Source organism: Herpailurus yagouaroundi, unplaced genomic scaffold (genome assembly GCF_014898765.1).
Source record: "Herpailurus yagouaroundi ecotype Mexico unplaced genomic scaffold, PumYag 28, whole genome shotgun sequence".
Lineage (NCBI taxonomy): Eukaryota > Metazoa > Chordata > Mammalia > Carnivora > Felidae > Herpailurus > Herpailurus yagouaroundi.
The window spans coordinates 88,704,573-88,724,467 of NW_024412376.1; the positions used below are offsets into that span (position 1 = coordinate 88,704,573).

Consider the following 19,895-nt stretch of genomic DNA (forward strand, 5'->3'; position numbering starts at 1 on the left):
TATTCCTGACTTCACCCACCTGATTTCAGGCAGATTTTAAGGATGACATTTACTTTTAAATATTGAGAGAATATTACATACATATAAAGTTATTTATGCTTGTGAGTCTGCAAAAAGTGAGTTTACTGACACAGGGATCTGAAGAGACTGACAGGAGGCTATGCTGTGTTAGAGACAGTGGGAGTGGGGGCGGAATGACGGGACAAACAGCCAACAATGAAGAGCGGTTGTGAATTTCCAAAATTAAACTAACACAGTAGTCTGGAAACAACTTCCATTTCTCTTGAGCTTATTTTACACAAACTCTGTTTAAATAAACGTTGAGTTTTATTCTGACACAGCCTATTAACTCAATCGATTAAGTTTGTTTTAAATTCTACTTAGGAATAATAAAACGGGGGCTGTAAAGCAAGGCAAAAAGGAATACACATAACAGAGTGATGGTACCAAACCTTAATTCCACCCTCCGTAAGGTATCTTTGGGTTGTAGGTGAAAAGCAGAAGCGTCAGCATGCACAGTACAATACCATACACCCTCCTCTCCACGAATCACCAAAACCAGAAGTGTTATCCTGAAATCTTATTAGTCTGCTCTGAGGAGATGGGTTGTCTGGTCTTGATCATAAGCGCTTTCCTGTTTCAAACACCTTCAGTTCTTTTTGCTTTAACACAGTATCAGGTCTGCCCTCATATACCCATTTTAAATCACTTCTGCTAAATTTCTAACATGTACGGAGTTCCTCCAGCCTGAAAAAAAAATGTATTGGTAATTTTGTTGCAACAGAAGTAATGAGTATTAGCCAGTGTCATAGAGGGTTATGGTCATTTACCATAAGCTGTCTTTCTCATCTGTTTTTGTTTTTGTTTTCATTAGCATCTTTGTGACATGGGTAAGCATAATTCTTGCCAAAGATACTTGAGTTCTTTGGGTCTGGCCAAACAAAGAAGAATAAAAAAAGACTAAGTAAGAACAACAATAATTATGTTAAAATGCTGCCAGGCTCAAAGCAATTTCGGGGTCCCAACACTGTACTTGATACACCCTGAATTACTTTACCAGGAAAATAAGATGGTAAGAAGAGGGGTACCTGGATGGCTCAATCAGTAGAGCATGCAACCTCTTGATCTCAGGGTTGTGAGTTCGAGCCCCACACTGGTTGTAGAGATCACTCAATAAAATCTTAAAAAAAAAAAAAAAGACGGTAGGATGATACGTTCTCTAACCTCCCTTCTTCTTCAAGCACATTCTAGTTCTACGTAACTTCTGCTTTGCTTCATTCTTTCTTCATATCTACAGCATGAAAAGAGGGTACTAAATATCATATTAACAAAATATAAGAATTCCTGTTCCACCATGTATTAGTTATGCCCTTAGGCAAATTCTTAAATTTTTTTTGGTCTCAAATACTTCATAATAATAATATTTACACTTCAAGGAGGTTTTGAGAGGATCAAATAAGATGTAATCATTTATCTATACCCCATTATTTACAAATCTCATACAATGTATTCTTCAAAATGCTCATTTTATGAGTAAGAGACCTGGAGATGGGAGAGGTGATCTGCCTGAAAACAAACAAGTGAGAAACAGGCCAAAGTGAGAGAGAAGCTCTGGTCTCCAAGAGCAAGAAGGACTCCTCCAGATGGCAGTTCTCGAATGTCTTGTTATCAGGACCCCTTTCATTATTAAAAATTATTGAAGACACCAAATTTTTTGTTCATGTAATTATAGTTTTCAATATTTACCATATTAGAAATTAAAACTGAATAGTTTTTAAATATATGTAATTCATTTTAAAATAATGAACTCATTTTATTTTACAACAGCCAAGATGCTTACAACCTAAGTGTCCATCAATTGATGAATGGATTAAAAAGATACATGATGGAATATTACTCAGCCATAGAAAAGGATGAGTACTTCTTATTTGTGACATGGATGGACCTAGATGGTATTTTGCTAAGTAAGAGAAGTCAGACAGAGAGAGACAAATATCACATGATTCCACTTATAAGTAGAATCTAAAACACAAATGCACAAGTTTTAAAAAAGTAGAAGACAGACCCACAAATATGGAGAACACACTTACGGTTGCAAGAGAGGAAGGGTGTGAGGAGACGGGGAAATCGGGTGAAGGGGAGTGGGAGACATAGGCTTCCAGTTATGGGTAAGTCACAGCATATGGATGAAAGGCACAGCACAGGGAATATGGTCAATGGTATTGTAATAGCGTTCTATGATGACAGATGGTAGCTACACTTGTGGTAAGCACAGCATAACATATTGGGCTGTTGACTCACTATGTTGTACACCTGAAACTAGTGTAACATTGTGTGCCAACTGCAGTTAAAGAAATTGTTTTAATAATGAATCTGTTTTAACATTTTTGAGAGAGAGAGAGAGAGAGAGAGAGAGGGAGAACGAACAAGGGAGAGGGGCGGAAGGAGCAAAAGAATCTTAAGCGGGCTCCATGCTCAGCGCAGAGCCCAACATGACCCTGGGATCATGACCTGAGCTAGTATCAACCAACTAAGCCACCCAGGCACCCCTTAACATGTATATATATTTTTTAAATAGTGACAAAAAGTGGCACTGTTTTCCAGTTTTTCAAATCTCTTGAATGTTTAACTTAATAGAAGAAGTTGGATATCTGCCTTCTGCATTCAATCAGTCACAATATGTTGTTGTGGCGGAAATATATGAAGACTATATAGCCAGAAACACATAGCTGGAAAAGAAGGGATATTTTAATAGCCTTTTCGCATAATAGTGGTTATTCTTTGATACTACATAAAAAGTGGACAAGTAGGAGTCTTCTAAAAGTTAGATGCAATGTGGAATCTGAAACCTTATGAATGAAATTTTCATATTCTGATAAATTAAAGTCTACTTTCTATTGTGCACTTTGAATGGATTTTTTACACATGTATGAATATAAAACATGGACACTGATTGGAGAAAAATCCTGGTTCACTCAGCTAGGCAGATCAGTTCTGCAGATACAAGCTTTCCAAAGTCCTTTTTTTTTTTTGAAAGTTTGAGTTTTATCATTAGGAATAAATACTGTTCATTGTTTTCCTTGAAGTAACAGCCTTATTTCCCTTCATTTCTGAGACTATGTCTGTAAATACTCATAACTAAATAACCACAGTTTGTCATTCTTTCTAGTAAAAATTGTGTTTCATGAAAAAAGTCTCAAAGTCACCATTAATGTTCGGTATGCTGAAACATTTCATTATGTATACCTCACATTTGGTCACACAGAATATAAAAAGACATTTACTCAGAGGTTGGAATTTAATAAAATTAATAATTTTTATGACTTAATTCAGGATATTATTAGATGAAGCTAGCGTTTTCTGTTTGGTGTTTGGTTGGTTGGGTAGCTGTTTATTTGGTTGGCTGATTTGGTGTTTCATTGGCTGGACAGTTTGGTGGCTTGTTTTTACTGTGAGTACATGGCAGTGAAGAATATAAAATACAGTTTGGTGCCCTGTCTTGATTTGTGCTAAGATTCTACCAGCAGCTCTGCCCAGCGTTTCTTTTGTATCATCATTGCAAATGTTAACCATACACATTATTATTATGCTTGAAAATCATACTTTGATAACTGCCACACTGGATGAGCAACTACTGGTCATCAGAATTAGATGTAAAATTATATATATCTTAAGATAAGTTAGGAGATTTTAAGGATGGTGGAAGAGAAGGGGGTATAAGATGATTTTTAAAAGAAAAACAATTACGAAAACATGGATAAACACTGGACTCTTTTGAGATCGAAACAGAGATGTTTACTTGGAAACACTAGATTGCTCACAAAAAGTATTATGTACATCAAATACCCGTGAAAGAAATTATTCCTGTCAATTTATGCTTTAATGCTCTTCACTGGTCTCTAAATGGCACAGAGTACAGAACCTTAACTGACCTAGCACCACTGACATGCTTCCAGTTATGAAACGCTGACAAACTCTTCTGAAGAAATGATTCATTAATATGAGTGTAAAACAAACACATACAGAAAGTTCACATCCTCAGGAAAGTAATCAAAAAGAGAAAACGAGTGTTCCAAATGTGGCACTAATCAGTCCTGGTTTATTTTTGTGTGTTTGCTTTGATTTGGGGTTGTAAGCCATCACAGACAGTATTTTTCTGTTTCTTCCGTGTGTGTTATTTGTCTTTTTCATAGGTGAACACTGAAAAGTTGACTACAGGAAGACCAGCTTTTCTCTAATTTTCACTACATCTGTTTGTGTGTTGATTTGAACTCAGTTTAAGTCTGATTTCCAAACATAGATCAGTTTTCCTTTACTTCTGCAGAAAACAACCAATTCTGAATTAAGAAAAGTCAGATTTTATATCATATAAAGGTTTTAAAGAAGGGATACACTTAGCAGAACTTTTTCCCCCTTGCCTACAAATACTATATGGAGACGGTCTCAAAGTATGTTTTCAGTACGAGGTCTGAAATGTGCTATTGTTTCACACTCAGGTGAAATATTTAGAATATTCCATCCAGAATATAAACTGCGTAAGAGTAGGAGTTATATCTCATTGGTTAACCACAATATCCTCACCGTCTAGTATAGAGTGTAGCTCCTCCCGGACATGCAATAAATTCTGTTGGCTGGGTCTGGAGAAAAACTACTCTATCACAGAAGTTTGAAGGATCACCTAATATGAGAGAACATACAAACACAATTATCTCATATATATTTATAATTACGATGTTATCTCAGGTGTGTGTGTGTGTGTGTGTGTGTGTGTGTGTGTGCGTGCGCTACTGTGATTGCTATTTGGTAAAATCGGAAACAAAATGTAAAAATTCGGCTGAATTTTTGACACTCCTTCTGCTCCCTATCCATAAAATTTTAAAACTCAAATACACACTTTGACAGAGCCAATTCAACTACATTATATTTTGGGTGAATGAGGAGTATAACATTGGAACTTGGGTTTGAGAGGAAGATTCTGAACACTGTCTCTAATTCCAGTGTAACCTGGGGGGCATTTGCGGAAGGGAGCACATGGCTTGAGACCACGCCCAGCTCAACTAAGTAGCTCTATGTCTGTGGGAAAATATATTAGTTCCTCTAGACCTTCATGTCTCCATCTTAAAAACAGAAGTAATAATGTGTACTTCTCACATGACTGTTGGTCAGATTAAATGAAGTACTCTATAAAGCACTTAGCACAAAAAGCCAGTGACTGAGACAAAGTAAATGCCCAATAAGTGTTAGTTCACCTCATTTTATTGAAATCCAGGCTTGAAACATGACAGAAAAGACTGCAACGTTTGTAATACAGAAAAGGATACACCTTTCACTCCAATTACATAAGGTATAAAGCCACTACCAAAACCCACCACCAATTTAAAGGTATACACTAGTTAAGAAATAGTCTTAAATAAAACACCTACGTCTGTTTTCCAGAGCACGATCAATGAGCTACTGGTATTCGTTACTGGTAATAACTACAGGTACTAATTCATACTTCCAATTTGGAGTCAATTTTAGCCACTCTCTAATTGTTTTATAAAAGGATTTCACTGTTTAAAAGGAAAGACATGTGGAAATTGCACTACCATGGCATGGCTCCTGCTGGTGCTGATAAACATGGCACCGTTCAGAGGAACGACCCTACAGAAAAGTATGCGTCGCATGAAGAATACCAGTATTACTTACTCATAGTTGGGGTTGTTCAGTATGTCAGACCAACTTTGCCTCAGAGAACTTTCCATAAACGTCTCCTTAAAAGAGCCTGGCTCGTATGCCACATTCAGTTCACTTTACATGTTGTTACTAACTGCTAAGTAACAATAGCTACTACTTTCTAACGATATTTCCTATCTTCGTAACATCTTCAACTTGGCCAGACGCTCACATGAGCATATGTGTGTGTTAAACAGATCCAGAAATTACACACCTATGCATTCAGTGACATCCACGTAAAGGGTTAATGAAGTTTTACGACTGGCCCACATTTAATCTAGCCCTTCCACTGATAGAGAATCATGCAAAGCTGGTTACATAACTTCATTGGACTCTAAGTTCCTCTTTTGTAATAGGAATAGAGTTAAAAGAATATACATGTAATATGGACACTCACTTTAAAATGTATGAAGACAATCTGAAAACTGTAGAAAATGGCTTATCAATTAACCCTTTCCTGTCTGCAAAGGCAATAATAATGTACTTTGTATGCTTCACGCAAATAAATAATGGTTGAGATAATTAACAAATGAAAGAAATACAACTATTCTTTACAGAGTACTTACCAGAGGTGAAACAACGTTCCAAGAGCTTTCACCTGTTTTCATACAATTCTTACCACAGCCCAGCAAGGCAGGTACAGTTATTCCCATGTTTATAAATGCCTAAGGCTTGGAATTAAGGTCTTCGGGTGGAGCTGAGATTTTTCACTACTCCTCATAACTGCTTAAAGCAAATCACTCAATAATAATGATACTACTCAATAATAATGAGGAGGAGGAGTAGAAGGATCCGTCATCATCACCCTCAGCACCTGTGTGTATCTTTGGTTTCTTTTCCCCCCATAGCAAGGACAGGTTTTCCTATTTCTGCCATGTTCCCTTATGGCAAAATATGAGCTATTGGCTGGAGTCCCTCCTTTCTATCCTCTTTATCCCTGTCCCTAATCAGTACTACTGCAGTACTCTCTGATCTCTCTCCCACTTCTATGATCCGTTATTTGCACTGCTGCCTTCTAAAAATAACAACACACATGCATGAACTTGCAAAACCAAAAAGCTAAGCAAAAAACTCTAATGGTTCTAAAGTCCTTAAGAAGGCATTCAAGGTTCTTCATGAATTGATTCAACCTATCTTCCCAGCTTTCTCTCCTCCCATGGTCTGCTCCCTGTCCATACCTTACTCTTATTATGTTCACCGTGTTATTCATAATCCCATGCCTTTGTTCATAATAATCTTCCAGCCTGTAACAGCATCCCTCTCCTTCACCATCTATGTTATATTGCCCAAACAGAAATACGAGTCGCTGTGTAACCTCACAATATACCTCCAAGAATCTCCATTTCCTCATCAGTAAAATGAGGATAACAACAGTATTTGCTTATTCATCTACATAAAATGGTTACAACAGTTCCTTTAGCAGAGTTTGCCCCATATAAGTGTGAACAATTTCTAGATTATTATTAGCTGAAATTTGTGACCAAGAATTTCATTATTTGGGGCACCTGGTTGGCTCAGTCGGTTGGGTGTCTGACTTTGGCTCGGGTCATGATCTCACTGTTTCCAAGTTCGAGCCCCACATTGGGCTCTGTTCTGACAGCTCAGAGCCCGGAGCCTGTTTCAGATTCTGTGTCTCCCTCTGTTTCCCTGCCCACCCCCCGCTGGTGTTCTGTCTCTCTCTGTGTCTCTCCAAAATAAATAAAACATTAAAAATTTTTTTAAAAAAAGAATTTCATTATTTGATCTGAACTGGCCTATATATTCATCCAACTCTGATTTCAGCTTTTGTGAATCTTTGAAGGAAAGTTTTCAAGTATAAAATCATATTTAAAAAAACAAACAAAAAACTAGGGGCACCTGGGTGGCTCAGTCAGTTAAGCATCTGACTTCGGCTTAGGTCATGATTTCCCAGTTTGTGAGTTTGAGCCCTGCATCGGGCTCTGTGCTGACAGCTCAGAGCCTGGAGCCTGCTTTGGATTCTGTGTCTCCCTCTCTCTCTGCCCCTTCCCCGCTCATGCTCTGTCTCTCACTCTCTCTCAAAAGTGAATAAACATTAAAAAATTTTTTTAACTAGATTACTTTATAACTTTTCAAAGTAGTTTATATGAGCAAATATAACCATTATAATAATGGACTAAAAGGCAAGCTAACTGTAAGACCTTCTTGAGTACACTACTAATGAAGTCAAACTGGATTCCTGCAAAGCACAAAATAAGCTAGTCCCTCCGTGCAAAGCACCAGTTCATCCCAAAATTTTACTACATATACAATGAAATGAGTGTTATAAATTAAGGTAGGACTCTTGGGAAGAGACAAGCCCATTCGCTGAACATTTTCATTTCTTCATACAACTTAAGAAACCTTTCTGCATGCTCTCTGAACATTCTGCTATACACACACACACACACACACACAAATTAAGCCTGTTTTACAGTCACAGAACATTCACAGTTCAGCATCTGTGTCTGCTCTTCATTCTCTCTTTGCATTAGCCAACTTAACAACTTGGACGCTGTGGCTCTTGCTGTCTTCAACTGGAAAGCAAATGGACATCGGGGTTCTGACAGCAGCGGGGAGAAGCAACCTATGGACTACACTGAGCCGGGAGACAGAAGCCTTATTATGGCATACACCAATAAGCAGACTCATCAGTACCCATGCGCTGAGTGCCTACCTGGAAAACACAGAAATAATGAGTCGTGCTCTCTAAGCTAAAGACTTTGCACTCCCAAATGAGGACTGGATTGCTAAGAACTGTAAAGGCAAATTTAACATCAATCAAAACTAGGGGTAAATACCCAATGTATACAACAGCCATTAAATGGTAAAAGGATTATAATATAGTATCAGGGTCGTTACTAATACTGTATCACGCGCACATAACAAGTGAAAATAAAGCCTCCCTATGATGCATCTGAAACACTGAAGAGTAAGTCACAGAAGATTCATCAGCATCTTCTCAAAAATCATAAATCTACCAATCACTTCTCCAACAGAGAATAATTATTAGAAGTGAAAGTTTACACAGTTGCTGTGAAACAGATCTAACGCCTTGCATACACTGAGAGAAGAGCAGTAAAAATTCCAGTGGAAATAATGACTAATTATTATTAAATGTGTGACGTCTGTTTTAAACATAAGTTTTGGACTTAAACAACAGCAACTCAGCACTTCACAAAGACAAATGTAATCTTATGACCAACCCATAGTGAGTAAAGTAGGATGCTAAATTACTTAAGAATAAGTGGGGATATTCTTTAGAGGAATATATTTATCAACAGAACTACCAAGGTTTGGTTTCCAGGTCAGTGCTTGTATCTGCCAAGTGTTAAGCCCACAGAAAGAGAAATACACAAATTGATGCTTTAGTACTTCTCTGCTCATCACAACACATACTTCTATTTCAGACCAGATCTGGCATGTTCAGGGTCACATACTTCTATTTCATATTTAAAATAATGATTAGGGGTGCCTGGGTGGCTCAGTTGGCTAAGCGTCCGACTTCGGCTCAGGTCATGATCTTGCAGTTTGTGAGTTTGAGCCCTGCATCGGGCTCTGTGCTGACAGCTCGGAGCCTGGAGCCTACTTCGGATTCTGTTTCCCTCTCTCTCTCTGCCCCTCTCCTGCTCTCTCTCTCTCTCGCTCTCTCTCTCTCTCAAAAATAAACATTAAAAAACAATTTTAAAAACAATGATGAACAGGCATGTCTAGGCCACTATTTGATTCTATGCCCACATATTTATTTCCATTACCAAATAACAATGATTTATATGGAGTAACAGCAAAAGTGGTATAATTGCTCTTGCTTCAAAAAGCTCGACTTTAGCAATTTCTCATTCATAAAAGCCTATGTTTTTGAAAGTGATCGAAGGCATTCTTATATTCTGTGGGTCATCTTTGGACCAAGAGAACAACTGCAGCCCAAGGAACCTGGAAGTGGCAGGACACAGGGTCTTGCGGTGCTGGGAATAAAGAATGGAGAAAAATTGAAAAAAAAAAAAAAAAAAAGGAAACTAAAACTACCCATCAGAAGTGAAGATTCATTCACAAACTATTCTTTTGCACCACCTCAGCCAGGGGGAAACAAAGACCTTTCCGAAGGGCCAAAGAAGTGTAAAGTGAAAGGAAAAAATTCTCAAGGCCAAAAAAACCAGTGTGTCAGGCACAATCCTAAGTGTTTTTCATGTATTAACTCAGGTGATTTGTCTAATGAGCTTATGAGTCATGTAGCACCATTTCCGCCTAAATTACAATGCAGAAACTGAGGCACTGAGAACTTGCTCAAGGTCATAAAGCTAGAAAGAGTTGAAACTGAAATTTAAACACAAAAAATCTGACTCGGGGAGCGCCTGGGTGGCTCAGTCGGTTAAATGCCCAACTTTGGCTCCTGTCATGATCTCAAGGTCCATGAATTCCAGTCCTGCGTTGGGTTCTGTGCGACAGCTCAGAGCCTGGAACCTGCTTCAGATTCTGTGTCTCCCACTCTCTCTTCCCCTCCCCTGCTCATGCTCTCTCTCTCTCAAAAGTAAACATTAAAACAATAAATAAAAATAAAATAAAATAAAATAAAATTAAATTAATCTGACTCTGAAATCTATCTACACATTAGGTGACATATAAAAGCAGGGTTTCCTAGTATTTTCAGAAAACAAAACAAAACAACACTCACCAAGACAATAGTCCATACAAAAGTAAAGTCATCATGTAAAAAATCAAACATGTCTATTATATTCAAACTACTATCTAGATTCATTTTTTAAAGACCAAATCTCAGTTGATTTGCAGAGCATTTCTGACTTGACAGTTCACAAAAATGAAACAGAAATGTGAGTTTCTACTTGCCACAATGTTCTGCTTTGGCCTTAGAAGTGTTCTTAACTCTTTTCCTTTAAAATGAATGTTAATGAGCCCTTAATAGTCAAAGGACTTCATAAATATTCATTAAACATCAAGAGAAGTTGTGTTTCCTTTCCCTAAAAGCTCAAAAAGAAAATAGTTAAGACTCCATAATGGAATAAGCATGAAGAAAGATTAAGTGGAACTGTAAGTATTCAGTTTTGTGTTAGACATTTATCGGAATGGTTCACATCATTAGAAAACTTAAAAAAAAATTCTTAGTGTGGAGATACTTTTATTTTTGCTCTTATAAGAGGTTCTCCATAGTATCACCTCGGTTGGAGATATTTCCATTTTTATCCTTCATCCAATTCTGAATGATTCAAAGCATTTCACCAACTCTTCACGATGCCTTCTGCACCACTGAACAGTAAAATGGCTATGATGATGTGAGGAAATGATTTTGATCTAAATCAACAGGGCAGGTCCAGCTATTATGAAAGTGCCATAAACCTTCTTTCTTTAAAAAAAAAAAAAAGCTTCACACTGGATTTGAGTCTTCAAAGAATGCATTCGCCAAACTGTTCTATTTTACACCAATCCTATACAGCAGTCAGGGAATATTATCACACAGATAGATTTCTCCTGATGAAACCATAGCCTTAAATGTTTCCTAGGTGCCAAAGCAGGGAGATGGCCATAAGACACCATGGCAATGCCAGTGTCCCCAGGGTCATCTTAGGAAATACAAATGGCCTGGCAAGTCCAGTATTAACTCACTGAGAACAAATCTCTCCAAAACCCACCACAGCTGATTCACTGAATCAGGCTAAAAAATGCACCTAGAAAAGAGGAAAAAATGTATTCGCTACTTGCAGATATACAGCAACAATGTTTCCCCTTTTCTCTTAGTATTTTTATGTCTTCAACTAAAAAAGATAAACATACAGTTTTCTATAAAGGTATCCCCACAAAGTCTAGGAATTATGAAAGTAACTACCTTGCCATTATCAGGCAACCATAAATAAGAGACACATCAGTCATATTTGGAGAAGGTAGGACATAAATGTTAAGTTGAGAAAATCGGTATGCTTTTTAATAGGATCCCTAGTCTATAATTTCCAATATGAGCCAAATTCAGAATTATTAAATCATTTAAATGATTTTTAATAAATAATCAGATAAATTTCATGGGTTTTTTTTAAGTTTATTTCTCTATCTTGAGACAGACAGAGGCAGCACAAGTGGGGAAGGGGCAGAGAGAGAGGAGAGAGAGAGAGAGAGAGAGAGAGAATCCCAAGCAGGCTCAGCACTACCAGCACAGAGCCTGAGGCAGGGCTCAAACCCATGAAGCTGCGAGATCATGATCTAAGCTGAAACCAAGAGTCAGATGTTTAACTGACTGAGCCACCCAGGCACTCCAGATAATTTTTGTTTTGTACTTGACTCTAAAATGTCAAAATAATCCAAATTACACTTTTAAATTCTTAAGATCATTTCCCCAATTGCCTTGTACTTCTCACTTGCTGAAATGTGCGTGGGACTGGGTATAGGTGGGATAAAGAGAGTCCTTACATGCTTGTAAGGACTATTTAATAGGCTACACTTTGTGGCTAAATAATTGCGTTTATAAGGACACTCGTGCTTTTTCAAATAAAAACTAAAACCAAAATTTTGCCTACCTACCACGCCCAATAAACAAAAACATTTTACATTGCTGGAATTCAGAAACACATAGCACAAAACAGTGGCTTACAATTATGATAGAAGAATAAAATAATGCGACTCAGAGGCAAAAAATGCTAGATTTTTTTGTGATTATCTACCAGATAATGACTGTTTTAAAGATTAAGTTTATACTGGTTCATGACTTTATGATTATTATACTACCACCTTCGTGATGAATATACATTGTGAAATAAATTTTAAAAAGGAAAGAAAAATAAAAAGAAAGTATACGCTTCTCTTAATTTCTGCTTACTAATTTAAAGTTCAGAATAAGAAACTCAATTGTAGTCTCACATAGTTTGCTTCACTATACATGAGAAATGTCTTTGTGGATGTTAACATCAAAAAAACTTGGCTTTTTTTTCTTGATTTGATAATACTTTATTTTGGTCTTATTAGGGGTTATCTGCCTCCTATCTTCTATTTTAGATACCCAAAATGTCTTCCCTTATGCTGAATCCACAAAGCATGTTTAAAACGTTTACTGATTAAATGAATTTGAACAGATTTAAAATAAATTCTTGCGATGGTTAATTTTATGTGCCAACATGACACAGTTATATAGGGTACCCAGATATTTGGTCAAACATTATTCTGGTATTTCCATGGGTGGGGGGTGTTTTGTGATGAGCTTAACATTTACACTGATAGACTGTGTAAAGCAGATTGCCCTCTCTAATACAAATGGGCCTCACCCAATCAGCTGAAGACCTCAATAGGACAAAAAACCCTGACTCTTCCCCAGATAACAGAGAATTCTCCCTGCCTTCAAGCTGAGACATCAGGTTTTTCCTGCATGCAAACTCAAGTGAAACATCAGCTCTTTCCAGGTCTCAAGCCTGCCCAGTTGCTCAGATGGGAACTACACCACTGGCTCTACTCGGTCTCCAACTTGCCGAATACAGATCTTGGGGCTTGGCTCTCTTTTTCCAGAGAACCCTAATACAGCTATTTCTAGTTTTCAAAGCTTCCTTAAATACCCAGGCTTCTTTTAAGTAAATATAAAGTGGTTTTTTTTTTTAAGTTTATCTATCTTTGAGAGGGAGGGAGTGAGGTAGAGAGAGAGAGACAGAAAGCAGGGGAAGGGCAGAGAAACAGAGAATCCCAAGCAGGCTCTGCGCTGAGAGTAGAGTAGAGCTCTACCTGGGGCTTGAACTCACAAACTGAGATCATGACCTGGTCTGAAAGCAAGAGTCAGACATTTAACCAAATGACTGAGTCATCCAGGCGCCCCAAATGTTCTTTTAATTAAATACCAAGTGTCTTGGGCCCCTGAATTGTGGTTCGCAGTATTTCCTCCAGCTAATGAAGAATCATAATTTCACTGTCAGCGATAGATCTCATGCATGTAGTGAGAACCCATGCTCTATTGACAGTTACAGGTGGTGTAGCCCATAATGTCTCGGCACCCTGGTGAGTATCCAATGCAAGCTAGGACTATGAGATCATTAATATCTTATTAGTGTAATGCAAAGTGTCAACATGAGATTAAATACCAAGGATTAAATTCAAATAACAAGATTTCCTCCAAAGCTAAGGTGCACTCACCAACTATGAGAAGATCTCAGATCAGACAACATGATTTTGTTTGCATGTCTATAATTTCCTTGGGCAGTATCTTTCCCCTCTCTTATCCTCTACTGGCCTAGAGATTTGTATATAGTAATCTTTTCCAACAGTGTTGGCCCCTCGGGAAATCAAATTGTTTAATAAATTTCTAGGTTGAAGACCAGTTCAAAACACTCAACTCTCTACTAAATAAGGTAATAAAAATCACCAGAGGTATAAAAGCTATTGGCAAAAATCTAAGCTTCAAAATACGTGAAAAAATGTTGGTGACGAGCACAAGCACTTAAAATTTATATTACCAAACAGATAAATATATGCCAGAAATCTTACTTGAAACATTTAGACGTTTTTTTTTATTACATGCATTCTGGATGTTTTACTAAAGAACTTACTCATTTCCGGTGAATAAAGAGGGGGAAAAAAGTACTTCAACATGTTTTCAATGAAAGAAGATGGCTGTGAAAGTAAAACACAGAGTCTGAGGCTGGCCAGAAGAAGCTAAAGGTAAATTCTTTGTTCTCCAGAGGCACTCAGACACTTCATCCCAAGATAAATGCCTTTTTCATTCTTTCAAAATGTGCCAACAAAAGTGAATCAAGGATGTATTTTTTTTTCTTTTGTGTTTTCCAAGGTTTTCTCTTCCTAAGTCTTTCTAAAATAGTCAAGGAAAGAAATGGTGACAACAGTTAAGAACTCCTATGCTCGTATAGCAACACCGAGTAATATATGGTTTTTCCCGGTTGGATTTTTGTGAGGTCACTACCTCAAGGCACAACTGCCTTACAAGGCACCAGTGATCCCCAAGTACCCTTTTCTGAGCTGGAGTCCTGCCCAGTCAATGGACTCCTGGATCTCTCTCATTTCCTGCTAAGCGGTCTTGCCGATACACCAAACTAAACATATTTAAATCCTAAGTCCTTCCTCCTTCCTGAAGTTTCTCCACCGTATCGCCTTCCCATCTACACCTGTTCCATCTTTGGCATCTCTCTGACAAATATAACCATGAAATCCCAGCTGCCAAAGCCAAAATCCTGAGACTCTGCTTACAGGTCTCCCTCTCTCTGATCCATCATACCCAATCCATCAACAACACAATCATTTTACTCTCCTACAGCTTCTGTAATCCTTCCTCAACTCTCCACTGATGCTGTTAAAAGATGACAAATGTGGGGCGCCTGGGTGGCGCAGTCGGTTAAGCGTCCGACTTCAGCCAGGTCACGATCTCGCGGTCCGGGAGTTCGAGCCCCGCGTCAGGCTCTGGGCTGATGGCTCGGAGCCTGGAGCCTGTTTCCGATTCTGTGTCTCCCTCTCTCTCTGCCCCTCCCCCGTTCATGCTCTGTCTCTGTCTGTCCCATAAATAAATAAAAACGTTGAAAAATAAAATTAAAAAAAAAAGATGACAAATGTGGCCTTCTTCATTTTTTTACCTGGTTGCCTACACTAAGCTCCCAATTTCTGTTCTCTAGCCCCACCTTCCTTCAACCACCTTTACACTATAGCCAGAATTACATTTTCTAAAATACACATTCGTTCACTTGCTTAACTCAGCAGTTATTTACTGGGCACCTGCCAGGTATCAAGGCTCTGTGGGCCCAACGATGGAAGAGTGGAGAGAAACAGACACAATTCTCTGCCCTGACAAAGTTTATAGCTACTGGAGTAAAGGAGAGACAATCAAAATAAACCTGAAAGCATCTTAATTACGCTAGGTGCTATGGAGAGAAATGCAGCAGGGAAGGGAGAGAGAATATGCTAGGGGTGGTTGTTATTTTAAAATGGATGGTCAGAAATACCTCAGTGCAGAAGTAATTTTTGAGAAGGGAAAGGTGAAGAGAGTCACCTATGGAAAGGAAGAGTGCTCCAAACAGAGCAAAGAACAAGCAAGAGCCCTGAGGTGAAAGTGCCCCTGGAGTCCTTGAGGAACAGAGAGTACCAGCTTATCCAACACCAGGAACAGTAGTAGGAAGTGAAGGGGGGGTCAGATCCTAGAGCCTCTTGTTGGATGAAACTTTAACTCCACGTGCTATCCCACCATCAGACTACGTAGGGCACAAATAAAAGTAGTTAGCCAGAGGCACCTGGGTGGCTCAGTCGGCTAAGCATCCAACATCCGCTCAGGTCATGATCTCATGGCTCATGAGTTCGAGCCCTGCGTCAGGCTCTGTGCTGACAGCTCAGAGCCTGGATGGAGCGTGCTTCAGATTCTGTGTCTCCCTTTCTCTCTGCCTCTCCCCTGCTTATGCTCTGTCTGTCTGTCTCTCTCAAAAATGAATAAACGTTGAAAAAAAAGTAGCAAACCAGTTAGAAAATTGCTGTGGTAATTAAGGCAGGCATTGATGGAGGTTTGATGGCTGGTAGTAGTAGAGGTGATGGGAAGTGGTCCAACTGAAGATATATTTTGAAGGTACTGTCACAACCTTAGGTTCCCGGGAAGATAGAGCCTAAGACAACTGCGTGCATAGAAGTAGTTTATTTGGGAAGGTCATCCCAGGAAGCAGGAGTGCAGGACCAAGGCTATGAAACAGGGAAGGGGAAAATGGCAATCTGAGGATGAGTTATCTAGTTCGCTCCCACTAAAGGTATTATGACATGAGTTTCAGTGTATCCGTCCTGAGGAACAAAGAAGTGCTCATCTCTCAGTTCCTATCCCGCCCACCGGTCACGTCTGGCCCATGGTAGCTAGCTGCCCCTTCCTTGCAAGCTGTGCAGAATGGCTCCTGCCAGAGTCTCCCATGCTACATCAGAGAGGCTGCAAGGCAAGAGGCTGAGAGGTAAGACAGTATCAAAATCCACCATCAGAAAGCAGGGCCACGCCTCCATGGAACTGGTTGCTACAACTGTGGCAGTGCTAAGGGGTGGTTCCAAGAGGATTCTGAAGTGGTACCCAGGGGTGCACAGTATAGACAGTGTGAAAATAATTCTCCAAATGGACTGTATATGTGAGAGATAAAGAAAAGCTAAGAATAATACCACAGGTTTTATCCTAATCAACTACAAGGATGGAACCGCAATTAACTGAAAGGGAAGACCACAGGAAATAGGATTATGTTACTTCCTCCTTAAAAGCCAGTCATGGAGCCATATGATCCACTGGAAGAGTATGTGCTTCCTAGCTTGGGTCCACACACACCTTCAGCTTCCATCCCCTGCTTACAACCTCCAATTAGCCACACACTACCTCTAGTCTCCAACCCAGCAGTTATGCTCAACTTGGCAATCCTCTGGCCGCACCACACTCTCTCAGGTGTCTCTGGGATTTTGGTCATGTTAGTTCCTCCGTCTACAATCTGTTTACTTCTTTTCTTTCCCAGATAACTTTTTAGTTGCCAACTCAGCTGATCCCTCCTTTTAAGTCAAATACATATCTATCTGTTCCCAAAGTATTCTTTGTATTTTTCTGCCTCCCCTCCAGAATGCGACCAGGGAATATTTTCCTTGCGTTCACAGGGCACATTACAATATTGGAAGACACTAGGTGTGTAATAGAAGTATGATAAATGAAGGAATAAATTAATGGCTTCTCCAAGTCACTATATGTTTATTTTAGAGATACAATATCCATGCCCCAAACCATCTTTCCATACTATTTCAATATTTTAATACACCACCTCATCCTCTGACACACTGAAAGTTACGTGTAAAGTCACATCAGTATTTAGTAGCAGGCCAACAATTAAAACTTAATTTTTATGATTCCTATCAGAAAAGGCTACTGCTTTTTCCCAGATAGGTAACTCCTGGACAATAAGCCTAATAAGCTCTAGGATATATTATAGGATTAGGTTGCTAAAGAGTAAAAATTCCTGTGGCATTTTAATACCAATTTTCCATTTAAACTTACAAATAAGACCATCAAGAAGTAAAAGAAATTTGTCCTTGAGAATTTTAAATCTTAATGACTCTTAAGGAGAGGTATAATATAATCTGATTTTATGTAGTTGGTCCCATCCCATCTCAGACATACAGGTAAAAGATCTTTTTCAACATGGCTATTACCTATAAAACTAAATGATGTATTTAGTTAATGCTATTGATACAGGGAAGAGACCAGTAAACTTCTCATAGTACTTTCTTGGCTTCATTTCATTTGACTTCTGATGGAAAATATGAGCACATTAGTTTTAGATTCCATATAGGTCTCTGTCAGGTAAACTTCTTGGCCGACTGGATTTTCTAAACCTAGTCCTTTTCACTTGGAACAAATGTGTTATTCCAGAAGATGCCAATACATCATGTGTTACTGATACATAACAAGATTAAGGGGAAAAATGAAAACACTTAAAATGCAAAACATAGTTGGGAAAAGAATTACACAGTAAAGTGACCAGGGGAATGCCCTCAGCCATTTTCTACAATTATGTGGATTATGTGGATAATATCTTCAGGATTTAAGAGTACACCTAGGTCCTATTAAATCTGCAAAATGTTGTAAGTTTAGGGATTAAAATGGCACACAAAAGAAAGCATCATTTTATAATTTTCAGTGAATAAAAACCACTTGTTTGAAACTTCCAAAGTCCTATTAAATGATTAAACGACTCTCATGTTTAGTCACAAGAAAGTACAAACTAATATACTCTTCTGACGTGTGGATCAAATCAGATCACCAGACACTGGCATTGTTATACTTTCCTGACCTAAAATTCCTTTACTAGAAGAGTAAGGCAGAAGATTCTGCTATCTAACTAAAACACTCATCATTCCAGAACTCTGCTCACAAATCTTCCATGAATTCCCACTGCATATGGGATAAAGTTCAAGTTTACTCACCTGGCATTGAAAAAGCAACATAATTCAGTCCAGTGGTTCTCAAACTTCAGCCCCACGTCAGTATAACCTGGAGGGCTCGTCAGAGCACAGATTTCTGGACCGATCCCCTGAGGTTTTTTGTTCAGTAAATCTGGGGTAGGACACCAAAATTTACTTTCAATAGGTTCCCATGTAATGCTGATACAGGTCCACAATGTGAAAACCACTGCCCAGTCACAATCTAGTTTTTGGATGCTAATTTCCATTCCCCGACACAAACTTCCCATCCTTTGATTTTGTTTAAACTATTCCTGTTGCTCTTATATCTGTGGGCTCTCAAGTTAAAAGACAGAACTTTTAGTTAACCTGTACTCTCCAGGGCAACTGTATTTCAACTATATTTGAATGCTGTCCCAACTATAGTCCAGCTTTAGCATCACTTGTTATTAATACTCTGATGTACAAACCTCAAGGCCCTGAGGTCGTTTTCCCGCCTTAACAATGGTCATGGCCCTGAGTGGGAGAAGCATGAAACAATATTCTGGAGAAATGTTTTTGTTATGACTATGAGCTCCTCCTATCTGAGAAGGGCTTGTCACTGCGGGCAATTTCCCAACCACTCTAACCCCATGACAGGAAAGGCGATTCTGCTACATTAACAAGTAGAAAAGTAATGGGCACCTCTGATTCAGACATGAGCCCTCCTGGATCATAGACATGCTCTCTTTCCCCCAAGACAATCTGGTAATCTGCGCAGGGAAAGTTCATGATAAAGGTTCAGAAGCAAATCAGCAGATTCCCAGAAGGCCCAGACTCAGGATTATGAACAGCAGCTGTCCCAAGAAGATAGCTTTTCCCCCTTAATTGAGCAAGCAAGGTTGCAGGTGGACTACCCTGCAAAGTTTTTAGTAAAGGAAAAATGATCTGATTTCAACCAGAATGAATGGTACCTCTTAATCACAAAGAATTTTCTCATAAACCAACTAATAAAATGACTAAACTGCCTCACTAAAATTTGGATTTCAGAGAGAATATATGATTATAATTGATACCAGAAAAAGCAAACAATAATCAGTATGGGAGCCCTAATTCAATATTTCATTTGTAAAGAGTCTTTTCTGGAGCCAAAGGCTTTAATTATTAGGGAAAAAGGAAAACCCATTATGCTTTCTAGCTACAAGGGGATGGAGTGGATATGTACTTAATTTTGTTTCTGGTTATCTCTTTTGTTATATAAAATTCCACAAATATACAAAAAAAGTTAGAGAATACTATGTTCTTACAACTGATTTTTATAA

General features: G+C 38.6%; 1 protein-coding gene across 13 annotated transcripts in view; it reads right to left on the minus strand.

Moving 5' to 3' along the window:
- BMPR1B (bone morphogenetic protein receptor type 1B) overlaps positions 1–19,895 on the minus strand; it is a 414,391-nt gene that overhangs the window by 70,212 nt on the left and 324,284 nt on the right. The window lies entirely within an intron of this gene.